Source organism: Schistocerca serialis, chromosome 6 (genome assembly GCF_023864345.2).
Source record: "Schistocerca serialis cubense isolate TAMUIC-IGC-003099 chromosome 6, iqSchSeri2.2, whole genome shotgun sequence".
NCBI classification, from domain to species: domain Eukaryota; kingdom Metazoa; phylum Arthropoda; class Insecta; order Orthoptera; family Acrididae; genus Schistocerca; species Schistocerca serialis.
This window is the reverse complement of record NC_064643.1, coordinates 766,532,325-766,550,019: the sequence shown is the minus strand read 5'-3', so window position 1 is coordinate 766,550,019 and position 17,695 is coordinate 766,532,325.

Genomic DNA, 17,695 nt, shown 5'->3' with positions numbered 1-17,695 from the left:
TCCACTAATCCATCTTTACCCGCATCCCTCACTCCCAAACATTGACGAATTCACACGGAAATTGCGTCGCTATGTAATACTATGTGTTCTAAGACATTTCCTTCTAAATCGAGTAACGTTTCTATGGAAACGACAGGATTTTCTTTTGGGATACGACAATCTCATTTCAGATCCTCTAATCCTTCTTTACTGCATCCCTCACTCCCACACATTGACGAATTCACACGGAAATTGCGTCGCTATGAAATACGATTACTATGTGTTCTAAGACATTTCCTTCTAAATCGAGTAACTTTTCTATGGAAACGACAGGATTTTCTTTTGGGATACGACAATCTCATTTCCGATCCACTCATCTTTCTTTACTGCATCCCTCACTCCCACACATTGAAGAATTCACACGGCAATTGCGTCGCTATGAAATACGAGTACTATGTGTTCTAAGACATTTCCTTCTAAATCGAGTAACGTATCTATGGAAACGACAGGATTTTCTTTTGGGATACGTAAATCACATTTCCGATCCACTAATCCTTCTTTACTGCATCCCTCACTCCCAAAGATTGACGAATTCACACGGAAATTGCTTCGCTATGAAATACGAGTACTTTGTGTTCTAAGACATTTCCTTCTAAATCGAGTAACGTTTCTATGGAAACGACAGGATTTTCTTTTGGGATACGACAATCTCATTTCCGATCCACTCATCCTTCTTTACTGCATCCCTCACTCCCACACATTGAAGAATTCACACGGAAATTCCGTCGCTATGAAATACGAGTACTATGTGTTCTTAGACATTTCCTTGTAAAACGAGTAACGTTTCTATGGAAGCGACAGGATTTTCTTTTGGGATACGACAATCACATTTCCGATCCACTAATCCTTCTTTACTGCATCCCTCACTCCCACACATTGACGAATTCACACGGAAATTGCGTCGCTATGAAATACTATGTGTTCTAAGACATTTCCCTCTAAATCGAGTAACGTTTCTATGGAAACGACAGGATTGTCTTTTGGGATACGACAATCACATTTCCGATCCACTAATCCTTCTTTACTGCGTCCCTCACTCCCACACATTGAAGAATTCACACGGAAATTGCGTCTCTATGAAATACGAGTACTACGTGTTCTAAGACATTTCCTTGTAAATCGAGTAACGTTTGTATGGAAACGACAGGATATTCTTTTGGGATACGACATTCTCATTTCTGATCCACTAATCCTTCTTTACTGCATCCCTCACTCCCACACATTGACGAATTCACACGGAAATTGCGTCGCCATGAAATACTATGTGTTCTAAGACATTTCCCTCTAAATCGAGTAACGTTTCTATGGAAACGACAGGATTTTCTTTTGGGATACGACATTCTCATTTCTGATCCAGTAATCCTTCTTTACTGCATCCCTCACTCCCACACATTGACGAATTCACACGGAAATAGCGTCGCTATGAAATACGAGTACTATGTCTTCTAAGACATTTCCTTCTAAATCGAGTAACGTTTCTATGGAAACGACAGGATATTCTTTTGGGATACGACAATTACATTTCTGATCCACTAATCCTTCTTTATTGCATCCCTCACTCCCACACATTGACGAATTCACACGGAAATTGCGTCGCTATGAAATACTATGTGTTCTGAGACATTTCCCTCTAAATCGAGTAACGTTTCTATGGAAACGACAGGATTTTCTTTTGGGATACGACAATCTCATTTCAGATCCTCTAATCCTTCTTTACTGCATGCCTCACTCCCACACATTGACGAATTCACACGGAAATTGCGTCGCTATGAAATACGAGTACTATGTCTTCTAAGACATTTCCTTCTAAATCGAGTAACGTTTCTATCGAAACGACAGGATTTTCTTTTGGGATACGACATTCTCATTTCTGATCCACTAATCCTTCTTTACTGCATCCCTCACTCCCACACATTGACGAATTCACACGGAAATAGCGTCGCTATGAAATACGAGTACTATGTCTTCTAAGACATTTCCTTCTAAATCGAGTAACGTTTCTATGGAAACGACAGGATTTTCTTTTGGGATACGACAATTACATTACCGATCCACTAATCCATCTTTACCCGCATCCCTCACTCCCAAACATTGACGAATTCACACGGAAATTGCGTCGCTATGTAATACTATGTGTTCTAAGACATTTCCTTCTAAATCGAGTAACGTTTCTATGGAAACGACAGGATTTTCTTTTGGGATACGACAATCTCATTTCAGATCCTCTAATCCTTCTTTACTGCATCCCTCACTCCCACACATTGACGAATTCACACGGAAATTGCGTCGCTATGAAATACTAGTACTATGTGTTCTAAGACATTTCCTTCTAAATCGAGTAACTTTTCTATGGAAACGACAGGATTTTCTTTTGGGATACGACAATCTCATTTCCGATCCACTCATCTTTCTTTACTGCATCCCTCACTCCCACACATTGAAGAATTCACACGGAAATTGCGTCGCTATGAAATACGAGTACTATGTGTTCTAAGACATTTCCTTCTAAATCGAGTAACGTATCTATGGAAACGACAGGATTTTCTTTTGGGATACGACAATCACATTTCCGATCCACTAATCCTTCTTTACTGCATCCCTCACTCCCAAACATTGACGAATTCACACGGAAATTGCTTCGCTATGAAATACGAGTACTTTGTGTTCTAAGACATTTCCTTCTAAATCGAGTAACGTTTCTATGGAACCGACAGGATTTTCTTTTGGGATACGACAATCTCATTTCCGATCCACTCATCCTTCTTTACTGCATCCCTCACTCCCACACATTGAAGAATTCACACGGAAATTCCGTCGCTATGAAATACGAGTACTATGTGTTCTAAGACATTTCCTTGTAAAACGAGTAACGTTTCTATGGAAGCGACAGGATTTTCTTTTGGGATACGACAATCACATTTCCGATCCACTAATCCTTCTTTACTGCATCCCTCACTCCCACACATTGACGAATTCACACGGAAATTGCGTCGCTATGAAATACTATGTGTTCTAAGACATTTCCCTCTAAATCGAGTAACGTTTCTATGGAAACGACAGGATTTTCTTTTGGGATACGACAATCACATTTCCGATCCACTAATCCTTCTTTACTGCGTCCCTCACTCCCACACATTGAAGAATTCACACGGAAATTGCGTCTCTATGAAATACGAGTACTACGTGTTCTAAGAAATTTCCTTGTAAATCGAGTAACGTTTGTATGGAAACGACAGGATATTCTTTTGGGATACGACATTCTCATTTCTGATCCACTAATCCTTCTTTACTGCATCCCTCACTCCCACACATTGACGAATTCACACGGAAATTGCGTCGCTATGAAATACTATGTGTTCTAAGACATTTCCCTCTAAATCGAGTAACGTTTCTATGGAAACGACAGGATTTTCTTTTGGGATACGACATTCTCATTTCTGATCCACTAATCCTTCTTTACTGCATCCCTCACTCCCACACATTGACGAATTCACACGGAAATAGCGTCGCTATGAAATACGAGTACTATGTCTTCTAAGACATTTCCTTCTAAATCGAGTAACGTTTCTATGGAAACGACAGGATATTCTTTTGGGATACGACAATTAGATTTCTGATCCACTAATCCTTCTTTATTGCATCCCTCACTCCCACACATTGACGAATTCACACGGAAATTGCGTCGCTATGAAATACTATGTGTTCTGAGACATTTCCCTCTAAATCGAGTAACGTTTCTATGGAAACGACAGGATTTTCTTTTGGGATACGACAATCTCATTTCAGATCCTCTAATCCTTCTTTACTGCATCCCTCACTCCCACACATTGACGAATTCACACGGAAATTGCGTCGCTATGAAATACGAGTACTATGTCTTCTAAGACATTTCCTTCTAAATCGAGTAACGTTTCTATCGAAACGACAGGATTTTCTTTTGGGATACGACAATCTCATTTCAGATCCACTAATCCTTCTTTACTGCATCCCTCACTCCCACACATTGACGAATTCACACGGAAATTGCGTCGCTATGAAATACTATGTGTTCTAAGACATTTCCCTCTAAATCGAGTAACGTTTCTATGGAAACGACAGGATTTTCTTTTGGGATACGACATTCTCATTTCTGATCCACTAATCCTTCTTTACTGCATCCCCTACTCCCACACATTGACGAATTCACACGGAAATAGCGTCGCTATGAAATACGAGTACTATGTGTTCGAAGACATTTCCTTCTAAATCGAGTAACGTTTCTATGGAAACGACAGGATTGTCTTTTGGGATACGACAATTACATTTACGATCCACTAATCCATCTTTACCCGCATCCCTCCCTCCCAAACATTGACGAATTCACACGGAAATTGCGTCGCTATGAAATACTATGTGTTCTAAGACATTTCCTTCTAAATCGAGTAACGTTTCTATGGAAACGACAGGATTTTCTTTTGGGATACGACAATCACATTTCCGATCCACTAATCCTTCTTTACTGCATCCCTCACTCCCAAACATTGACGAATTCACACGGAAATTCCGTCGCTATGAAATACGAGTACTGTGTGTTCTAAGACATTTCCTTTTAAATCGAGTAACGTTTCTATGGAAACGACAGGATTTTCTTTTGGGATACGACAATCACATTTCCGATCCACTAATCCTTCCTTACTGCATCCCTGACTCCCAAACATTGACGAATTCACACGGAAATTGCGTCGCTATGAAATACGAGTACCATGTGCTCTAAGACATTTGATTCTAAATCGAGTAACGTTTCTATGGAAACGACAGGATTTTCTTTTGGGATACGACAATCTCATTTCCGATCCACTAATCCTCCTTTACTGCATCCCTCACTCCCACACATTGACGAATTCACACGGAAATTGCGTCGCTATGAAATACGAGTACTACGTGTTCTAAGACATTTCCTTCTAAATCGAGTAACGTTTCTATGGAAACGACAGGATTTTCTTTTGGGATACAACAATCCCATTTCCGATCCACTAATCCATCTTTACCCGCATCCCTCACTCCCAAACATTGACGAATTCACACGGATATTGCGTCGCTATGAAATACTATGTGTTCTAAGACATTTCTTTCTAAATCGAGTAACGTTTCTATGGAAACGACAGGATTTTCTTTTGGGATACGACAATCTCATTTCCGATCCACTAATCCTTCTTTACTGCATCCCTAACTCCCACACATTGACGAATTCACACGGAAATTGCGTCGCTATGAAATACGAGTACTATGTGTTCTAAGACATTTCCTTCTAAATCGAGTAACGTTTCTATAGAAACGACAGGATTTTCTTGTGGGATACGACAATCACATTTCCGATCCACTAATCCTTCTTTACTGCATCCCTCACTCCCACACATTGACAAATTCACACAGTAATTGCGTCGCTATGAAATACGAGTACTATGTCTTCTAAGACATTTCCTTCTAAATCGAGTAACGTTTCTATGGAAACGACAGGATTTTCTTGTGGGATACGACAATCACATTTCCGATCCACTAATCCTTCTTTACTGCATCCCTCACTCCCACACATTGACGAATTCACACGGAAATTGCGTCGCTATGAAATACGAGTACTATGTGTTCTAAGACATTTCCTTCTAAATCGAGTAACGTTTCTATGGAAACGACAGGATTTTCTTTTGGGATACGACAATCACATTTCCCATCCACTAATCCTTCTTTACTGCATCCCCCACTCCCAAACATTGACGAATTCACACGGAAATTTGCGTCGCTATGAATTACTATGGGTTCTATGACTTCTCCTTCTAAATCGAGTAACGTTTCTATGGAAACGACAGGATTTTCTTTTGGGATACGACAATCTCGTTTCCGATCCACTAATCCGTCTTTACTGCATCCCTCACTCCCACACACTGACGAATTCACACGGAAATTGCGTCGCTATGAAATACGAGTACTATGCCTTCTAAGACATTTCCTTCTAAATCGAGTAACGTTTCTATGGAAACTACAGGATTTTCTTTTGGGATACGACAATCTCAGTTCCGAGCCACTAATCCTTCTTTACTGCATCCCTCACTCCCACACATTGACGAATTCACACGGAAATTGCTTCGCTATGAAATACGAGTACTATGTCTTCTAAGTCATTTCCTTCTAAATCGAGTAACCTTTCTATGGAAACGACAGGATTTTCTTGTGGGATACGACAATCTCATTCCAGATCCACTAATCCTTCTTTACTGCATCCCTCACTCCCACACATTGACGAATTCACACGGAAATTGCGTCGCTATGAAATACTATGTGTTCTAAGACATTTCCCTCTAAATCGAGTAACGTTTCTATGGAAACGACAGGTTTTTCTTTTGGGATACGACAATCTCATTTCAGATCCACTAATCCTTCTTTACTGCATCCCTCACTCCCACACATTGACGAATTCACACGGAAATTGCGTCGCTATGAAATACGAGTACTATGTCTTCTAAGACATTTCCTTCTAAATCGAGTAACGTTTCTTTGGAGACGACAGGATTTTCTTTTGGGATACGACAATCTCATTTCAGATCCACTAATCCTTCTTTACTGTATCCCTCACTCCCACACATTGACGAATTCAAACGGAAATTGCGTCGCTATGAAATACTATGTGTTCTAAGACATTTCCCTCTAAATCGAGTAACGTTTCTATGGAAACGACATGATTTTCTTTTGGGATACGACATTCTCATTTCCGATCCACTAATCCTTCTTTACTGCATCCCTCACTCCCACACATTGATGAATTCACACGGAAATTGCGTCGCTATGAAATACGAGTACTATGTCTTCTAAGACATTTCCTTCTAAATCGAGTAACGTTTCTATGGAAACGACAGGATTTTATTTTGGGATACGACAATTACATTTCCGATCCACTAATCCATCTTTACCCGCATCCCTCACTCCCAAACATTGACGAATTCACACGGAAATTGCGTCGCTATGAAATACTATGTGTTCTAAGACATTTCCTTCTAAATCGAGTAACGTTTCTATGGAAACGACAGGATTTTCTTTTGGGATACGACAATCACATTTCCCATCCACTAATCCTTCTTTACTGCATCCCCCACTCCCAAACATTGGCGAATTCACACGGAATTTTGCGTCGCTATGAATTACTATGGGTTCTATGACTTCTCCTTCTAAATCGAGTAATGTTTCTATGGAAACGACAGGATTTTCTTTTGGGATACGACAATCTCGTTTCCGATCCACTAATCCGTCTTTACTGCATCCCTCACTCCCACACACAGACGAATTCACACGGAAATTGCGTCGCTATGAAATACGAGTACTATGCCTTCTAAGACATTTCCTTCTAAATCGAGTAACGTTTCTATGGAAACTACAGGATTTTCTTTTGGGATACGACAATCTCATTTCCGAGCCACTAATCCTTCTTTACTGCATCCCTCACTCCCACACATTGACGAATTCACACGGAAATTGCGTCGCTATGAAATACGAGTACTATGTCTTCTAAGACATTTCCTTCTAAATCGAGTAACCTTTCTATGGAAACGACAGGATTTTCTTGTGGGATACGACAATCTCATTTCAGATCCACTAATCCTTCTTTACTGCATCCCTCACTCCCACACATTGACGAATTAACATGGAAATTCCATCGCTATGAAATACGAGTACTATGTGTTCTAAGACATTTCCTTCTAAATCGAGTAACGTTTCTATGGAAACGACAGGATTTTCTTTTGGGATACGACAATCTCATTTCCGATCCACTAATCTTTCTTTACTGCATCCCTCACTCCCACACATTGACGAATTCACACGGAAATTGCGTCGCTATGAAATACGAGTACCATGTCTTCTAAGACATTTCCTTCTTAATCGAGTAACGTTTCTATGGAAACGACAGGATTTCCTTTTGGGATACGACAATCTCATTTCCGATCCACTAATCCTTCTTTACTGCATCCCTCACTCCCACACATTGACGAATTCACACGGAAATTGCGTCGCTGTGAAATACTATGTGTTCTAAGACATTTCCTTCCAAATCGAGTAACGTTTCTATGGAAACGACAGGATTTTCTTTTGGGATACGACAATCACATTTCCGATCCACTAATCCTTCTTTACTGCATCCCTCACTCCCACACATTGACGAATTCACACGGAAATTGCGTCGCTATGAAATACTATGTGTTCTAAGACATTTCTTTCTAAATCGAGTAACGTTTCTATGGAAACGACAGGATTTTCTTTTGGGATACGGCAATCTCATTTCCGATCCACTAATCCTTCTTTACTGCATCCCTCACTCCCACACATTGACGAATTCACACGGAAATTGCGTCGCTATGAAATACGAGTACTGTGTCTTCTAAGACATTTCCTTCTTAATCGAGTAACGTTTCTATGGAAACGACAGGATTTTCTTTTGGGATACGACAATCTCATTTCCGATCCACTAATCCTTCTTTACTGCATCCCTCACTCCCACACATTGACGAATTCACACGGAAATTGCGTCGCTATGAAAAACGAGTACTATGTCTGCTATGACATTTTCTTCTTAATCGAGTAACGTTTCTATGGAAACGACAGGATTTTCTTTTGGGATACGACAATCTCATCTCCGATCCACTAATCCCTTTTTACTGCATCCCTCACTCCCACACATTGACGAATTCACACGGAAATTGCGTCTCTATGAAATACTATGTGTTCTAAGACATTTCATTCTAAATCGAGTAACGTTTCTATGGAAACGACAGAATTTTCTTTTGGGATACGACAATCTCATTTCCGATCCACTAATCCTTCTTTACTGCATCCCTCACTCCCACACATTGAAGAATTCACACGGAAATTGCGTCGCTATGAAATACGAGTACTACGTGTTCTAAGACATTTCCTTCTAAATCGAGTAATGTTTCTATGGAAACGACAGGATTTTCTTTTGGGATACGACAATCACATTTCCGATCCACTAATCCATCTTTACCCGCATCCCTCACTCCCAAACATTGACGAATTCACACGGAAATTGCGTCGCTATGAAATACTATGTGTTCTAAGACATTTCTTTCTAAATCGAGTAACGTTTCTATGGAAACGACAGGATTTTCTTTTGGGATACGACAATCTCATTTCCGATCCACTAATCCTTCTTTACTGCATCCCTAACTCCCACACATTGACGAATTCACACGGAAATTGCGTCGCTATGATATACGAGTACTATGTGTTCTAAGACATTTCCTTCTAAATCGAGTAACGTTTCTATGGAAACGACAGGATTTTCTTGTGGGATACGACAATCACATTTCCGATCCACTAATCCTTCTTTACTGCAACCCACACTCCCACACATTGACAAATTCACACGGAAATTGCGTCGCTATGAAATACGAGTACTATGTCTTCTAAGACATTTCCTTCTAAATCGAGTAACGTTTCTATGGAAACGACAGGATTTTCTTTTGGGATACGACAATCTCATTTCCGATCCACTAATCCTTTTTTACTGCATCCCTCACTCCCACACATTGACGAATTCACACGCAAATTGCGTCGCTATGAAATACTATGTGTTCTAAGACATTTCATTCTAAATCGAGTAACGTTTCTATGGAAACGACAGAATTTTCTTTTGGGATACGACAATCTCATTTCCGATCCACTAATCCTTCTTTACTGCATCCCTCACTCCCACACATTGACGAATTCACACGGAAATTGCGTCGCTATGAAATACGAGTACTACGTGTTCTAAGACATTTCCTTCTAAATCGAGTAACGTTTCTATGGAAACGACAGGATTTTCTTTTGGGATACGACAATCACATTTCCGATCCACTAATCCATCTTTACCCGCATCCCTCACTCCCAAACATTGACGAATTCACACGGAAATTGCGTCGCTATGAAATACTATGTGCTCTACGACATTTCTTTCTAAATCGAGTAACGTTTCTATGGAAACGACAGGATTTTCTTTTGGGATACGACAATCTCATTTCCGATCCACTAATCCTTCTTTACTGCATCCCTAACTCCCACACATTGACGAATTCACACGGAAATTGCGTCGCTATGATATACGAGTACTATGTGTTCTAAGACATTTCCTTCTAAATCGAGTAACGTTTGTATGGAAACGACAGGATTTTCTTGTGGGATACGACAATCACATTTCCGATCCACTAATCCTTCTTTACTGCATCCCACACTCCCACACATTGACAACTTCACACGGAAATTGCGTCGCTATGAAATACGAGTACTATGTCTTCTAAGACATGTCCTTCTAAATCGAGTAACGTTTCTATGGAAACGACAGGATTTTCTTTTGGGATACGACAATCACATTTCCGATCCACTAATCCTTCTTTACTGCATCCCTCACTCCCACACATTGACGAATTCACACGGAAATTGTGTCGCTATGAAATACGAGTACTGTGTGTTCTAAGACATTTCCTTCTAAATCGAGTAACGTTTCTATGGACGCGACAGGATTTTCTTTTGGGATACGACAATTACATTTCCGATCCACTAATCCATCTTTACCCGCATCCCTCACTCCCAAACATTGACGAATTCACACGGAAATTGCGTCGCTATGAAATACTATGTGTTCTAAGACATTTCTTTCTAAATCGAGTAACGTTTCTATGGAAACGAAAGGATTTTCTTTTGGGATACGACAATCTCATTTCCGATCCACTAATCCTTCTTTACTGCATCCCTCACTCCCACACATTGCCGAATTCACACGGAAATTGCGTCGCTATGAAATACGAGTACTATGTCTTCTAAGACATTTCCTTCTAAATCGAGTAACGTTTCTATGGAAACGACAGGATTTTCTTTTGGGATACGACAATTACATTTCCGATCCACTAATCCATCTTTACCCGCATCCCTCACTCCCAAACATTGACGAATTCACACGGAAATTGCGTCGCTATGAAATACTATGTGTTCTAAGACATTTCTTTCTAAATCGAGTAACGTTTCTATGGAAACGACAGGATTTTCTTTTGGGATACGACAATCTCATTTCCGATCCACTAATCCTTCTTTACTGCATCCCTCACTCCCACACATTGACGAATTCACACGGAAATTGCGTCGCTATGAAATACGACTACTATCTGTTCTAAGACATTTCCTTCAAAATCGAGTAACGTTACTATGGAAACGACAGGATTTTCTTTTGGGATACGACAATTACATTTCCGATCCACCAATCCATCTTTACCCGCATCCCTCACTCCCAAACATTGACGAATTCACACGGAAATTGCGTCGCTATGAAATACTATGTGTTCTAAGACATTTCCCTCTAAATCGAGTAACGTTTCTATGGAAACGACAGGATTTTCTTTTGGGATACGACAATCTCATTTCAGATCCACTAATCCTTCTTTACTGCATCCCTCACTCCCACACATTGACGAATTCACACCGAAATTGCGTCGCTATGAAATACGGGTACTATGTCTTCTAAGACATTTCCTTCTAAATCGAGTAACGTTTCTATGGAAACGACAGGATTTTCTTTTGGGATACGACTATTTCATTTCCGATCCACTAATCCATCTTTACCCGCATCCCTCACTCCCAAACATTGACGAATTCACACGGAAATTGCGTCGCTATGAAATACTATGTGTTCTAAGACATTTCCTTCTAAATCGAGTAACGTTTCTATGGAAACGACAGGATTTTCTTTTGTGATACGACAATCACGTTTCCCATCCACTAATCCTTCTTTACTGCATCCCCCACTCCCAAACATTGACGAATTCACACGGAAATTTGCGTCGCTATGAATTACTATGGGTTCTATGACTTCTCCTTCTAAATCGAGTAACGTTTCTATGGAAACGACAGGATTTTCTTTTGGGATACGACAATCTCATTTCCGATCCACTAATCCGTCTTTACTGCATCCCTCACTCCCACACATTGACGAATTCACACGGAAATTGCGTCGCTATGAAACACGAGTACTATGTCTTCTAAGACATTTCCTTCTAAATCGAGTAACGTTTCTATGGAAACGACAGGATTTTCTTTTGGGATACGACAATCACATTTCCGATCCACTAATCCTTCTTTACTGCATCCCTCACTCCCAAACATTGACGAATTAACATGGAAATTCCGTCGCTATGAAATACGAGTACTATGTGTTCTAAGACATTTCCTTCTAAATCGAGTAACGTTTCTATGGAAACGACAGGATTTTCTTTTGGGATACGACAATCTCATTTCCGATCCACTAATCCGTTTTTACTGCATCCCTCACTCCCACACATTGACGAATTCACACGGAAATTGCGTCGCTATGAAATACTATGTGTTCTAAGACATTTCCTTCTAAATCGAGTAACGTTTCTATGGAAACGACAGGATTTTCTTTTGGGATACGACAATCTCATTTCCGAGCCACTAATCCTTCTTTACTGCATCCTTCACTCCCACACATTGACGAATTCACACGGAAATTGCGTCGCTATGAAATACGAGTACTATGTCTTCTAAGACATTTCCTTCTAAATCGAGTAACATTTCTATGGAAACGACAGGATTTTCTTGTGGGATACGACAATCTCATTTCAGATCCACTAATCCTTCTTTACTGCATTCCTCACTCCCACACATTGACGAATTCACACATAAATTGCTTCGCTATGAAATACTATGTGTTCTAAGACATTTCCCTCTAAATCGAGTAACGTTTCTATGGAAACGACAGGATTTTCTTTTGGGATACGACAATCTCATTTCAGATCCACTAATCCTTCTTTACTGCATCCCTCACTCCCACACATTGACGAATTCACACGGAAATTGCGTCGCTATGAAATACGAGTACTATGTCTTCTAAGACATTTCCTTCTAAATCGAGTAACGTTTCTATGGAAACGACAGGATTTTCTTTTGGGATACGACAATTACATTTCCGATCCACTAATCCATCTTTACCCGCATCCCTCACTCCCAAACATTGACGAATTCACACGGAAATTGCGTCGCTATGAAATACTATGTGTTCTAAGACATTTCCTTCTAAATCGAGTAACGTTTCTACGGAAACGACAGGATTTTCTTTTTTGATACGACAATCACATTTCCCATCCACTAATCCTTCTTTACTGCATCCCCCACTCCCAAACATTGACGAATTCACACGGAAATTTGCGTCGCTATGAATTACTATGGGTTCTATGACTTCTCCTTCTAAATCGAGTAACGTTTCTATGGAAACGACAGGATTTTCTTTTGGGATACGACAATCTCATTTCCGATCCACTAATCCGTCTTTACTGCATCCCTCACTCCCACACATTGACAAATTCACACGGAAATTGCGTCGCTATGAAATACGAGTACTATGTCTTCTAAGACATTTCCTTCTAAATCGAGTAACGTTTCTATATAAACGACAGGATTTTCTTTTGGGATACGACAATCACATTTCCGATCCACTAATCCTTCTTTACTGCATCCCTCACTCCCAAACATTGACGAATTAACATTGAAATTCCGTCGCTATGAAATACGAGTACTATGTGTTCTAAGACATTTCCTTCTAAATCGAGTAACGTTTCTATGGAAACGACAGGATTTTCTTTTGGGATACGACAATCACATTTCCGATCCACTAATCCTTCTTTACTGCATCCCTCACTCCCACACATTGACGAATTCACACGGAAATTGCGTCGCTATGAAACACTATGTGTTCTAAGACATTTCTTTCTAAATCGAGTAACGTTTCTATGGAAACGACAGGATTTTCTTTTGGGGTACGACAATCTCATTTCCGATCCACTAATCCTTCTTTACTGCATCCCTCACTCCCACACATTGACGAATTCACACGGAAATTGCGTCGCTATGAAATACGAGTACTATGTCTTCTAAGACATTTCCTTCTTAATCGAGTAACGTTTCTATGGAAACGACAGGATTTCTTTTGGGATACGACAATCTCATTTCCGATCCACTAATCCTTCTTTACTGCATCCCTCACTCCCACACATTGACGAATTCACACGGAAATTGCGTCGCTATGAAATACTATGTGTTCTAAGACATTTCCTTCCAAATCGAGTAACGTTTCTATGGAAACGACAGGATTTTCTTTTGGGATACGACAATCACATTTCCGATCCACTAATCCTTCTTTACTGCATCCCTCACTCCCACACATTGACGAATTCACACGGAAATTGCGTCGCTATGAAATACTATGTGTTCTAAGACATTTCTTTCTAAATCGAGTAACGTTTCTATGGAAACGACAGGATTTTCTTTTGGGATACGGCAATCTCATTTCCGATCCACTAATCCTTCTTTACTGCATCCCTCACTCCCACACATTGACGAATTCACACGGAAATTGCGTTGCTATGAAATACGAGTACTATGTCTTCTAAGACATTTCCTTCTTAATCGAGTAACGTTTCTATGGAATCGACAGGATTTTCTTTTGGGATACGACAATCTCATTTCCGATCCACTATTCCTTCTTTACTGCATCCCTCACTCCCACACATTGACGAATTCACACGGAAATTGCGTCGCTATGAAATACGAGTACTATGTCTGCTAAGACATTTTCTTCTTAATCGAGTAACGTTTCTATGGAAACGACAGGTATTTCTTTTGGGATACGACAATCTCATTTCCGATCCACTAATCCTTCTTTACTGCATCCCTCACTCCCACACATTGACGAATTCACACGGAAATTGCGTCGCTATGAAATACGAGTACTATGTCTTCTAAGACATTTCCTTCTAAATCGAGTAACGTTTCTATGGAAACGACAGGATTTTCTTTTGGGATACGACAATCTCATTTCCGATCCACTAATCCTTTTTTACTGCATCCCTCACTCCCACACATTGACGAATTCACACGGAAATTGCGTCGCTATGAAATACTGTGTGTTCTAAGACATTTCCTTCTAAATCGAGTAACGTTTCTATGGAAACGACAGGATTTTCTTTTGGGATACGACAATCACATTTCCGATCCACTAATCCTTCTTTACTGCATCCCTCACTCCCACACATTGACGAATTCACACGGAAATTGCGTCGCTATGAAACACTATGTGTTCTAAGACATTTCTTTCTAAATCGAGTAACGTTTCTATGGAAACGACAGGATTTTCTTTTGGGGTACGACAATCTCATTTCCGATCCACTAAACCTTCTTTACTGCATCCCTCACTCCCACACATTGACGAATTCACACGGAAATTGCGTCGCTATGAAATACGAGTACTATGTCTTCTAAGACATTTCCTTCTTAATCGAGGAACGTTTCTATGGAAACGACAGGATTTCCTTTTGGGATACGACAAACTCATTTCCGATCCACTAATCCTTCTTTACTGCATCCCTCACTCCCACACATTGACGAATTCACACGGAAATTGCGTCGCTATGAAATACTATGTGTTCTAAGACATTTCCTTCCAAATCGAGTAACGTTTCTATGGAAACGACAGGATTTTCTTTTGGGATACGACAATCACATTTCCGATCCACTAATCCTTCTTTACTGCATCCCTCACTCCCACACATTGACGAATTCACACGGAAATTGCGTCGCTATGAAATACTATGTGTTCTAAGACATTTCTTTCTAAATCGAGTAACGTTTCTATGGAAACGACAGGATTTTCTTTTGGGATACGGCAATCTCATTTCCGATCCACTAATCCTTCTTTACTGCATCCCTCACTCCCACACATTGACGAATTCACACGGAAATTGCGTCGCTATGAAATACGAGTACTATGTCTTCTAAGACATTTCCTTCTTAATCGAGTAACGTTTCTATGGAATCGACAGGATTTTCTTTTGGGATACAACAATCTCATTTCCGATCCACTAATCCTTCTTTACTGCATCCCTCACTCCCACACATTGACGAATTCACACGGAAATTGCGTCGCTATGAAATACGAGTACTATGTTTGCTAAGACATTTTCTTCTTAATCGAGTAACGTTTCTATGGAAACGACAGGTATTTCTTTTGGGATACGACAATCTCATTTCCGATCCACTAATCCTTCTTTACTGCATCCCTCATTCCCACACATTGACGAATTCACACGGAAATTGCGTCGCTATGAAATACTATGTGTTGTAGCGGGGCTTTGAATTTCGCCGCGCTACACTCGTTCCCTCAGATAAAAAATATCTCGTCGCAGCGGTATGAGCGCTCGACGGCAGAGAAACTACCAAAATTGTTAACTTTTTTTGTTTTTTTATTCCGTTTTCAATTGTCTCTTGATAGCCGTAGCTTAAGGCAGGCGTGATCGGATTCTGACGTAAAAACTTAATGGCTAATCTTGATCTGATTGTAATGTGTAGACATTGTGGAAATTATTAAGAAATTCGGTGGATGGAAGTAGCAAAGTGAATTAAATTGCATACAGTATCAAGATGATTTTAATTGGTATAAATTAGTGATCCCTGGACTATTGCAAGATTTCGGAGCAGATTTTTTCACGCTGAAATGAATGAGATTTTTGAAGACGTGGACGCCGCCCTAAAGAAGATAAGTTAATCTGGTAAAGGATGATCTCTCGTCTACGCCACTTCCTTCTGTCCGTTACATTCTGTTATTCTCTGTTTCTTTTCAATAACTTTTGTAGTGAAAATTGGTTTAACTTTTGCTCAAAAACGCCACAAGGACCACCCCAACAATAGCTTTTCCGAATAACGAAGTCCGATAGCTTTTCTGTAATACGAAGTCCGATTTGCTTTTCATTCTTTCCCTTTTCCACGGTCTCTCTTCTCCCATTTTTTTTATTAACCACTACAACTGGCTCCCGCAACTGGACGCAATTTTCGGATGTGTCGTTTTTGAGCAAATTTGAAACTTTAATTTGTATTTTTCCCAACAGAGAATAAAATCCTGAAGTTTAAAGGGTAACGAAAACACCAACTTTATTGTACCTAAGCAAATGATAGCACAATATTGTATAGAATTTTTGTAACTAATTCAATCTGTTTTTCTTTTCATGGCATATATTGATGCAAAACTGTTATTTTGAGACCTTTTGGTGATTATCCGATGGAGATGTATTAAGAAAATCCATATTTTGACGAATACGATTTACGCAGAAGTGATTGACCAGCCGTTGCAGGACAGAAAATTTAATGGTGAGTCACACAATTATGTTTCATTCAAACATTCAATAGCCAACTGCAGAATCCATTTTTCCTTTTCCACACATCCTGTAGTTTTCTTCTAGATTTTTATAAAATTATCTATCTCTATTGTAGTTTGTGGTAATTATAGTATTGTTGTAGCATATGAAGATCGTGAATTTGACAGCCAAACAGTAATTTGTTACGAAAAATTTTGTCCGCCCTGCTGCATCTTTCTCAACCATTGTTTGCAATAGAGCAATCATTTACATTGACGAGAAAATATTTCAACCTAAATTTGAGTCAAATCTTTATTAATCAGACTTATATTATTCCCTTTTTGACTTACTATTATACATCCTATTACAATGGAACGTGGTAAGGTAGAGATAGTTTCGGCAGATGAGTTAAGTGAAGTAGATTCATCTTTCAACCAACAAGA